This window comes from Canis aureus, chromosome 10 (genome assembly GCF_053574225.1).
Source record: "Canis aureus isolate CA01 chromosome 10, VMU_Caureus_v.1.0, whole genome shotgun sequence".
NCBI lineage: Eukaryota > Metazoa > Chordata > Mammalia > Carnivora > Canidae > Canis > Canis aureus.
The window spans coordinates 53370837-53381075 of NC_135620.1; the positions used below are offsets into that span (position 1 = coordinate 53370837).

The window sequence follows — 10239 nt, forward strand, 5'->3', positions numbered from 1 at the left end:
TTTATATTTTAAAATTGTGTTTGACCCTGGGACACCTAGGTGATGCAATTAAGGGTCCGACTCCTGGTTTCAACTCAGGCCACGACCTTGAGGTTGGCAAGATTGAACCCCGCATCAGACTCTTTGCTCAGCACAGAGTCTACCTGAGATTCTTTCTCCTTCTCCCTGATCCTCCTTCTGCTGTTTCAGATAAATAAACCTTTTTTATTTTTTTAAAGATTTATTTATTCATTTATGATAGACATGGGGGGGTGGGGAGACACAGGAGGAGGGAGAAGCAGACTCCATGCCAAGAACCCAACGTGGGACTCACTCCCAGGACTCCAGGATCATGCCCTGGGCCAAAGGCAGGCGCTAAACCGCTGAGCCACCCAGGGATCCCCTAAACCTTTTTTTAAAAGTAAAAACTTTGACCTACTGACAGAAGATCATATGCATTTTCATTCAATCTTTTATCTAAAAGATAACACTTTTAAATGTTTATGGTGGTCTTTAACATGCAATTACTTTCTCAAAAACTCGTAGGGGTTCCCTATAACCTACCATATTAAAATATCTAACTATTTAGCGTTCTTTATCAAATAGCTTCTCTCTGCCTTTCTGAACTCCTTATTTATTAAACGTTTGTTGAGGGTCACCTGGGTGGCTTAGTTGGTTAAACATCTAACTTTCACTCACGTTACGATCTCAGGGGCCTGGAATTGAGCCCTTCATTAAGCTCCACATTTGGCAAGGAGTCTGCTTATCCCTCTGCCCTTCTCCCTGCTGGTTCTCTCTCTCTCTCTCTCTCTTTCTCTCTTTACCTCTCTCTCGCGCTCTAATACATAAAATCTTTTTTTAAAAAACCCATTTGTTGAATAAACAATGATTTCTTCCTTCCAGGAACTAACATGGATATGCTGTCATTAAGATTTGTCAATCTAAATGACAAGAACTTATGGACGTAATGGCATCGAATTTCCGAACTGAGATCATCCTAGAATATTTATGGCATATGTTTCGTATAATTAAAAAGTAAGGAAAAAAACAGTTGAAAACATAATCTCTATCTTGCAACAACAGTTCTGTGTGGTACACACTTCATTCCAGCAGTCTTTGACCCTGTCTTGTCAGAGTCCTGGCTGCCCCCCAACCCCGACATACATTGTTCACCCTCACCTTACTTCTTATTTTTTAAAACATATATATTTATTATTGAAGTACTGTTGACATAGAATATTAGTTTCAGGTATACCACACAGTGATTTGATCATTCCCCCCTTTTTTAAAGATTTTATTTGAGAGGAAGAAAGAGCACAAGAGGGGAGGGACAGAGGGACAGGAAAAGGGAAAAGCACACTCCCCAGCAAACAGGGAGCCTGGCACCAGGCATGATCCCAGGACCCCAGAACCACAACCTCAGCCAAAGGCAGATGCCCAATGAACTGAGCCATCCAGGCACCCGTGATTTGACAATTCTGTACATTACTCAGTACTTGCCATGATAAGTGTAGTCACCATCTATCACCATACAACGTTATTACAATAGTAGTGACTATATTCCCCATGCTGCACTTTTCATCTCCATGATTTATTTATTTAATTACTGGAAGTATGTACCTCTTAAACCCTCTCACCTATTTTACCCATCTGCCCATCCATCTCCCCTCTGGCAACCACAAATTTGTTCTCTGTATTTATAAGTCTATTTTTGTTTGTTTCTTCACTCGTTTGTTTTTTAGATTCCACAACTGAGTGAAATCATATGGTATTTGTCTTTTTCTGACTTATTTCACTTAACATAATACCCCCTAGGTACATCCATGTTGTCACAAATGACAGCATTTCATTCTTTTTTATGACTGAGTAATATTCGTGTGTATGTAGTACATTTTATTTATCCATTCATCTACCAATGGACACTTGGATTGCTTCCATTTCTTGACTATTGTAAATAATGCTGCAATATAGGGCTATATTTTTAAATTAGTGTTTTTGGTTTTGGGGGGTAAATACCCAGTAGTAGAATTACTACATCATATATTTCTATTTTTAATTTTTTGAGGACCTTCATATTGCTTTCCACAATGGTTGCACCAATACACATTCTCACCAAAAATTTATGAGGGTTCCCTTTTCTCTACATTCTTGCCAACACTTGTTATTTCTCGTCTTTTGATATGAAGTGATACCTCAAAGAATGAGACTGGACCACTTTCTTACACCATACACAAAAATAAACGCAAAATGTATTAAAGATCTAAATGTGGGACATGAAACCATCAAAGTCCTAAAAGAAAACATAGGTAAACTCTTGGACATCAGTCTTACCAATATATTTATAGGTATATCTTCTCAGGCAAGAGAAATAAAAGTAAAGATAAACTAATGGGACTACCCCAAAACAAAAGCTTTTGCACAGCAAAGGAAGCCATCCACAACACAAAAAGCAACCTACTGAATGGGAGAAAATATCTGCAAACCATTCACCTGAAGGGCTTAATAACCAAAATATATAAAGAACTTCTACAACATCCAAAAAATAATCATAATAATCTGATTTAAAATGGGCAGAGGACCTGAATAGACATTTTCCAAAGAAGACATACAGATATGGCCAATAGACACATGAAAAGCTATTTGACATCACTAATCATCAGAGAAAGGCAAACCACCTTACGTCTTCTTTTGCTATTCGTTAGGCCTTGAAATGCTATCTTGTGCATCGTCATTCTATTCTGTGCCCCTCATTAGGAGAAATACAGTAAATCCTCTTCAAAAAGTTTGCACTTGGGACACTAGGGTGGCTCAACAGTTGAGTGCCTGCCTTCGGCCCAGGGCATGATTCTGGAGTCCAACGATCGAGTCCCACATCAGCCTCCCTGGATGGAGCCTGCTTCTCTCTCTCTCTCTCTGTCTCTCATGAATAAATTAAAATCTTTAAAAACAAATTTGCACTTGGGGCACGTGAGTGGCAGTGGTTAAGTAGAGTCTGCCTTTGGCTCAGGTTGTGATCCCCGGGTCCTGGGATTGAGTCCCACATCCTCTTCGCAGGGAGCCTGCTTCTCCCTCTGCCTGTGTCTCTGCCTCTCTCTCTTTGTGTGTGTGTGTGTGTGTGTGTGTGTGTGTGTCTCTCATGAATAAATAAAATCTTAAAAAAAAAAACTTTAACCTCTTCATACCCGAAACAATCCTTATAGTAAAAAGCTGTCTTTTCTGAACATGAGAAGAACTTTGTGTGTACTTTTTAAGAAATAAGAGAATTTGATAAATTCTCATACTGCTTGTAATACTTAAATATCAACAATAAGTTAAATGACCATTGTGTTCTCCTTAATCCAAGCTTCTTCATGAGGTTATCTGTCTCTCTCCTTGGAATTCCCATTGCATTTCATTCCTCTTTTGAGCATAATTCACTGTTTTATATTATGGCTCTCTGTCAATGCTTACTTCCTCTATGAGATTACAACTCCTTCTGAGATAGTACTGTGTCTTAATCTTATTTGCACTCCTTCTGGTTCTCAGCACAATGCCTGACATACTATAGATGCACAATACACAGGTGTTTTTGAATGAAGAAAAAATTAACCACAAGAGGTTTCTATGGTGATATTATTACAGCTTTTTTCTTCCATATAGGCCTGTCAGCCTGGAAATAAAACACTTACTAAAAACAGTTCAGAGACTCCTATCTATGAAACTGTTTGTATGATATAATTCTGAACAAGGTTAGGGGCTTCCAAGCTACAGAGAAAGCTGTCTGCTCTCTTGTGTTACTTTTAAAGCAAATAAAAAGGTTCCTGAGATATAAATACTAAGTCTAGAACTCCATATATTAGTGAAATAAATGCTAAGTCTAGAATTCCATATATTAGTGGTTACTATCCTTTTTCTTAGTGGCAGTACGGTAAAATAGGAACTGGGGTCTGAACTCAGAATTTAACATCGGGCTCCCTGCATGGAGCCTGCTTCTCTGTCTGCCTGTGTTTTTGCCTCTCTCTCTCTCTCTCTCTGTGTCTCTCATGAATAAATACATAAAATTTTAAAAAAAGAGAGATAGAGAGAGAGAGAAAGGGCAGCCCGAGTGGCTCAGTGGTTTAGCGCCTGCCTTCAGCCCAGGGCGGGATCCTGGAGACCGGGATCAAGTCCCACATGGGCTCCCTGCATGGAGCCTGCTTCTCTCTCTGCCTGTGTTTCTGCCTCTGTGTGTGTGTGTGTGTGTCTCATGAATAAATAAATAAAACCTTTTAAAAAAATGAATTCAGAATTTAAGGATTTCAATCTCAGCTCCACCACGTATTAGCTTCGTGACCTTGCAAGTTGTTTAACTTCTCTGTGCCTCACACAGTACAGTCCCTCAAAGGAATGGTATAAAAATTCATGACTTGATATATTTAAAGTTTTTAGAATAGTACCTGGTTCTTTGTTTAGAAGTGATAGCATACAACACCCAAGTGCTGATTACTTCAACTGATGAATCACTAAATTCTTACTCTGAAAATAATAATACATTATATGTTAATTAAATTGAAATTTTTTTTTAAAAAGGGGGTTAGGAATATGTAGTACTAACTATATTGCTCTTCTATTCCCTATTGATAAGTTCCAAGATGTTAAGGACAAAATGAGTTTTGTTTTTATCCCCTATTACCCGCCTAGCACAGTATGTAACAAATAGTAGACGCTTAAAAAATGACGCGAATTGTATTGGAAACATGTATGAGTCCACAAGAAAATGAAGGTGTGTTGATGTAAATGAAATTGCAAAGGGTTCTTGGCATATCGTTTGCGTATCTTCACTTATTTCTTTATAGTTAGTTGTTAGGTGCTTTATGACTTGATCTTTTTCTTGCCCTCTTCAGAGCATGCACTTTGGTGTAATGCATGTTATATCCCTGAGGACTGCTGGCCTCCTCACATGCTGGCTATTCAAATAGTCTGAGGGATGAGGCTGCGGCAGGCAAAAGTGGGTTACCTTACAGTACTGCCTGCTGCTGGGGATGGAGGACCAATAACCTCAGAATACAGCGCACAGGAACAGCTGGGCCAGCAGAGCAGTCTGTGAAGGCTCATCTGGCCACTCCGCAGTGGGGCACTGCCAAGGTGAGCGCCCTAACGCGCGGGTCGCCCGCCCGGAGGCCCTCACGCTGCAGCAGGGTCTGGCGACGGAGGGAAGGGCTCCGGCCAAGGCCGCCTGGATGAGTCATTCTCACCTCCCCAGGCAGGTGCGGGTGGCCGGACGCGCCGCCTCGGCTGCCAGGAGCCGGGAGCCGAGAGCCGCCGCCGCGGAGCCCCTTCCCGGGACGCCTCCTCTGGGCCAGCACTGACCTTGCCGCTGGCAGCCCGACTGCCGAGAAGACCCGGCGCCGCAGAGCCGGACACTGGTCGACGGTGCCCACTGGCACCCGGACCCACAGGTGTCGGAGCCCGCCGCCGGCCTCCTGCGCTGCCTCAGCGCCTCCTCCCCACGCGAGGTCGCCAGCCGAGCCCCGAGGGCCGCGGCACGAGGCTCAGGAGCACTGGGCGGGGCGCGCGCCCACCGGCCCGCGGAGGTCTTCTCGCGCGGGCGCACGCGCCGCAGCCGCGCGGGGCGGGGGTGGGGCGGGTGGGTGTGCTTGGGGCGCGCGCGCCGCCGCCGCCGCCGCCGCCGCCTCAGCCTGCTGCTCCGCCTGCGCCTCCTGCTCCCGGCGCTCGGCCCCAGCACGCCGGCTCCCGAGCGGCCATGGGCGGCGCGGGGTCCGCAGTGTAGAGTCCGCCAGTCCCGGACCCGCGTCCCGCACCCTGACGGTCCCGGTAAGCGGGGGCGGGGGCGGCGGGGACTCGGCAGGCACCCTAAGGGACGAGCCTGCGGGCCGCGGACAGCCCTTTGGGGACTGTGAGGTGTTGTGTGGGAGCAGCCCCTAAGGGAGTCCCTGTGTAAGTGGATAAACCCCGAGGGTCCCCGCCTCTGCCGCTGGGAGAGTCCCGGAGGCGGTTCGGGGAGCCGCCCCCACGGAGGACCCCTGTGTGAAGGGGGGACTCCAGGGCTCTCTCTGAGGAGCAGCGTGAGGGCACTGTCCCCGCAGAGAGACCAGACCGTCTGTAGAACTCGCGGAGGCCAAGGGTAGTCTCTGGTGCTGTCTCAGTGGAAGACCATTTGAGAACATAGGGGAGCCTCGGGAGCCTGCGCGGTGGAGCGGGACCGCACAGAGGGAGGACTCCTGTGTGAAGGAATACCTTAGGCTGAGCGCTAGAACCGCCGCAAGGAATGAATCTCTGACTGGAAGGAGAGGAGGCTGCTACGGGATCTAGGCCAGGAGTAACTTCCCCATATGCACCAAAGGAATTTGGCCTTGACTTTTCTAGGGGTCAGTGTGCCCGAAGTTGTGTCCCTCCAAGGTGGTTGAGGGGCTGCTGCCTTTGTCCATTCCTTCCCGCAACCCCGTTAGAAATTTATTCTCCGCGGTAGCCCAGATTGGCTCCAGGCTGGAATTTGTGGAGGCAGGAACTTCTCTTAGAGCAAAGGGCATAGGGGAAGGGAGGACCACTGAGGCCTCTGAAGCAAAGATGGGAGACTTGAGGCCCTGGGCTCGACTGTCCATAAGCAAGCAGTTAAGATGAGGTGGAGTAATTGATCCTGGCTGGTCCTGGAAGAGAAAGCCCTTTGAAGGAAGGAAAAAGGATATTTAGGATTATTGAGCACCTGTGTGCCAAGTACCATGCCAGGGATACTAACATCTCATATAAACGTTACAAAAACATTATGAGATTATCTCCTTTTAAACATTAAGCGCTTTAAACTCAGAGAGGTTTAGCAAATTGTCCAAGGTCACAAAGCTTGGAATCATGAAATCTGCTTTTTTAAAGCTTATTTAGGAAAAAGTATCAAGAGGCAGAGGCAAGAATGTATATTTGTTAAGTTGCTTTAAGATACCAAGTGTAGGGATGCCTGGGTGGCTCAGCGGTTGAGCATCTGCCTTCAGCTAAGGGCGTGCTAGGTCCTGGGTTTGAGTTCCATATCGGGCTCCCTGTGGGGAGCCTGCTTCTCCCTCTGCCTGTGTCTCTGCCTCTGTGTGTCTCTCATGAATAAATAAATAAAATCTTAAAGAAAACAGATACCAAGTGTAGGGCTTTGCAATAGTATATGGTTAGTAAATGTGATGATTAAATAAGTGAATGTGGACAGCTTAATTGGGGATGAGACTGCTGCAGGAAGTGATTTCCACCTAAACCCCAGATTTCAGGGTGTGGCTTCCTTCACTGGCAACCCAACTGTAACCATGCCTCTGGGTTTCTCCGACTTAATTGGGTCTGGGAGAGGCCTCTGGGTGTGGTCTTTGATAGGACTTGCTCTGGGGAACTAGAACCCTTCAGAGGCTGGTGTTCTAAGACCACTGTCTCAGTTTACGGAATCCTTGAGGGAGCAGAGGGAGAGACAGGGTAACTTTTAGAAAGTGTGATTCAGTGCCTTTATGGCCATCTAACTACTGCACCACAAACACTGTTCCACAGATAACACGCAGGACACTTTCCAAAAAATGCCTCTGCATGATGAGGAGGCAGAACAGGTGCAGAGCCAAGGAAGACTTTTTGGAAGCGCATTGTCTGGGGAGGGCAAAGGGTCTGCACCTCATATAGTGATGCAATCTCATCTCACCCCCTTGGCTGTGGTAGTGCTTTAATTCCACCTGAATTCCAAGGGTGCAAATTTGGGACCAATGAGATATTCTGGTTTCTTGTCCAAAAAATAGAGTGGTGAAGGAAGTAAGCAGTGTAATTCACCAGAGAACCATTCTGAGTTTTCCTGTTCCCCTTTCTATCCTTCCACAAAGCCAAACCTAGTGACATCCTCCTTTAATAGAAGTGGCTTCCTTGGGCTCCTAGGGTTATTTAGGAAAGATCAGGCTTGTGAGAAAACAAAACAACCTGATTTACCAATTGTTAGCTTTTCTATTTAACTCAATGGCTGCCTGAAGCATGGGTGTGGCCGCTCATGCACAGCTCCCTCAGGGGAGTAAATTCTGACAAAGGTTTATATTAGTTAATCACCTCCCCATTACAGAGTTATTAATCCCCTTTCAGTTCAAACCCCTTTCATCAGCTTAACACACCAAAATAAATAGGGATATGGAGATATATAGATATATCCATATTTTTTAAAGAAAATCAGAAGAAGCAAGCCTGCAAATATCGTCTTACTCCAGAATACATCATTGGGGGTTTTTTCTAGATGGTCTTTTCATTGAGGGCTTTTGGTGTCACACCCTCCTCATGTCCCTAGAAAAATTGCTTGATGGCTTTAGGTACTCCCCAAATACTGGACCTTCAATGTCACCTCCTTGATGTCCAAGTTTGGGTAAACGTAAAGATTACAAAAATCCTAGGAATACCATCTAACTCTCCCCTAATCACAACATAAGTCAAATCATTCCAGAATGGATGTGAGGGATGTCACAAAGTTGCCTTAATTTACTAAAAAAACAAACACAAAAAAACAAAAAAATTTCCCCCAAAGGAAAATAAAAAGGGAGAGAATTTCACTTGCATGTACACAGATATATCTGGGGTTAACTTACAGATTTTTTAACCTTTAATTTTCCACATCTTCTGATCACATTCTTAAAGTTTTCTTTCTCCTATATTTTCCATATTTTTGACAGTGCTTCCTTTTCCTCAAAAATGAATAGTCTTTCTCCAGCCCATTTCCCACACTCCCTTTATTTTTTCCAGTAAACCTGTTCCTAAGTGAATCATATTTATGCAGTTTCCTTTCTCTTTACAGAATCTATTATCTTCTAGTCTCACCTGCTTTTCTCCATCAGTACTCTTGATTTCTGCTATCTTCATTTCCCAAATTGATTTATCCATTTCTGATGGGAATATCATCATCCACTCCACCCCTCAATCTTAATGACCAAGTTCTGACAGGAATTGCTTACCAGCTTTGGACCAAGAAACCAAGACCATCAATTTGTAGCTGGAGACATGATTATTTTTTCCATTATAGCATCCCTCTCCATCCTCTCCTTCCAGCAATCCCCTCAGAGACTCACAGATACTTATTAAGTGCTATTTGCCAGGCACTATGCTAGATAAATATGATTGTTGCTTGCCCTTGAGGAGTTCACATAGAATCAGTCTGCATTTCCCTAATTATTTACTATAGAGTAAGAAAACTAAGGGGAAATTACAGTTTTACTGAGTATAGGAATCAATGTAGACTATGCTTTTTCCTAGGCATCACTGAAATGCAACTGCTGTTCTGTGCCTCCTCTGGCAGCTCCATTGTTAACTCCCTGCCATTGCCCTGCCAAAATTACTTGTTCCCATATGCTTTGAATGAACTGGCCATACTCTTAGCTTCTTAGGATAATAACGATAGTAACTTATGTTTGGATAACATGTTGTAGTTAAAGCTCTTTTACATACATTATTTCTATTTGTTTTTGAGGCATGTTTCCTCTTACTAGAGTCTTCTCACTAAAACAACAGCGTGTGGGCTGCCTGGATCACTTTCTCTATTTATTTTTTTTTTTTAAGTCTCTTAATCAAGTTTATGGGTCTCCCAGAGGGAAAGCCCCAGTGATTCACTACAGTCACCACATACCAGCTCTCAGTCTATGAGAGGAGTTTCTTGTTGGCTCCAGAGGTCAAGCAATGTGCTCACTGGTCAGCCCTGGTACTTATCAGGGCTATCCTACTACCTGGCCTCAGAAAATTCAGTTCTCTGTGTTTTTTTCCTCCTGAAATCCCAACACATATTCCCTTCTAAATAAGTATTTTCAGCTTACTGTCTCAAACCAGTTTTTTGGGCTGATTCATAACATGAAGGCAGTTTTCCTTGCCTATTTCTATCCAGCAACCAGCTGGCTTCATACCATCTAAGCTATGATGGAGTCCCCGTATAGCAATCCATGCCTTGGCATGTGCTCTTACCTCTTCCTGGAATGCCTTTTTTTTTTTTCCTAAGCCATTCGGGTAACTCCCACTCTTATTTCAAAATTTAGCTCAAGCAACACTTTTTTTAAAAATCCTACAGTCATGCCCCCTACACATGCATGTACACTGCATTCTTACAGGCTGAGATTCCATTTGTTCATTCTACCAAGTTATTAAGTGCCTGATTTGTGCCTGACACATAGTAGGCTGCACTCAGCATATATTTGTAGAATCAGTAAACAAAGATAATTAAGGTGTAATAAGTTCATTAAATGAGTTGAATCTCTGCTTCAGAAGCCCACAACAGAGAACAGGGAGTGCCTCTCCATCTTGCTGAAAAGC

At 44.1% G+C, this 10239-nt stretch overlaps 1 protein-coding gene and 1 long non-coding RNA gene across 9 annotated transcripts in view; one reads left to right on the forward strand and one right to left on the reverse strand.

The window, feature by feature from the left end:
• Positions 1-5511, reverse strand: part of LOC144322408 (uncharacterized) — a 67461-nt gene extending 61950 nt beyond the window's left edge. For 2 of the 4 annotated variants that reach the window (XR_013388056.1, XR_013388054.1), the window contains exon 1: positions 5308-5511. This is a non-coding gene — a long non-coding RNA (uncharacterized LOC144322408). Of the gene's footprint in view, positions 1-4394; positions 4474-5192 lie in introns of all 4 variants that reach the window. The other 2 variants (XR_013388058.1, XR_013388057.1) reach the window with 2 other exon arrangements.
• PHF24 (PHD finger protein 24) overlaps positions 1-10239 on the forward strand; it is a 165526-nt gene that overhangs the window by 132348 nt on the left and 22939 nt on the right. Inside the window, exon 1 of one of the 5 annotated variants that reach the window (XM_077912384.1) lies at positions 4939-5082. The exons of 3 other annotated variants lie outside the window; for them this stretch is intronic. The gene's annotated coding sequence lies outside the window, so the exon portion shown is untranslated. Of the gene's footprint in view, positions 1-4938; positions 5083-5613; positions 5773-10239 lie in introns of those variants that run through there. One more of the 5 variants, XM_077912383.1, reaches the window with a different exon arrangement.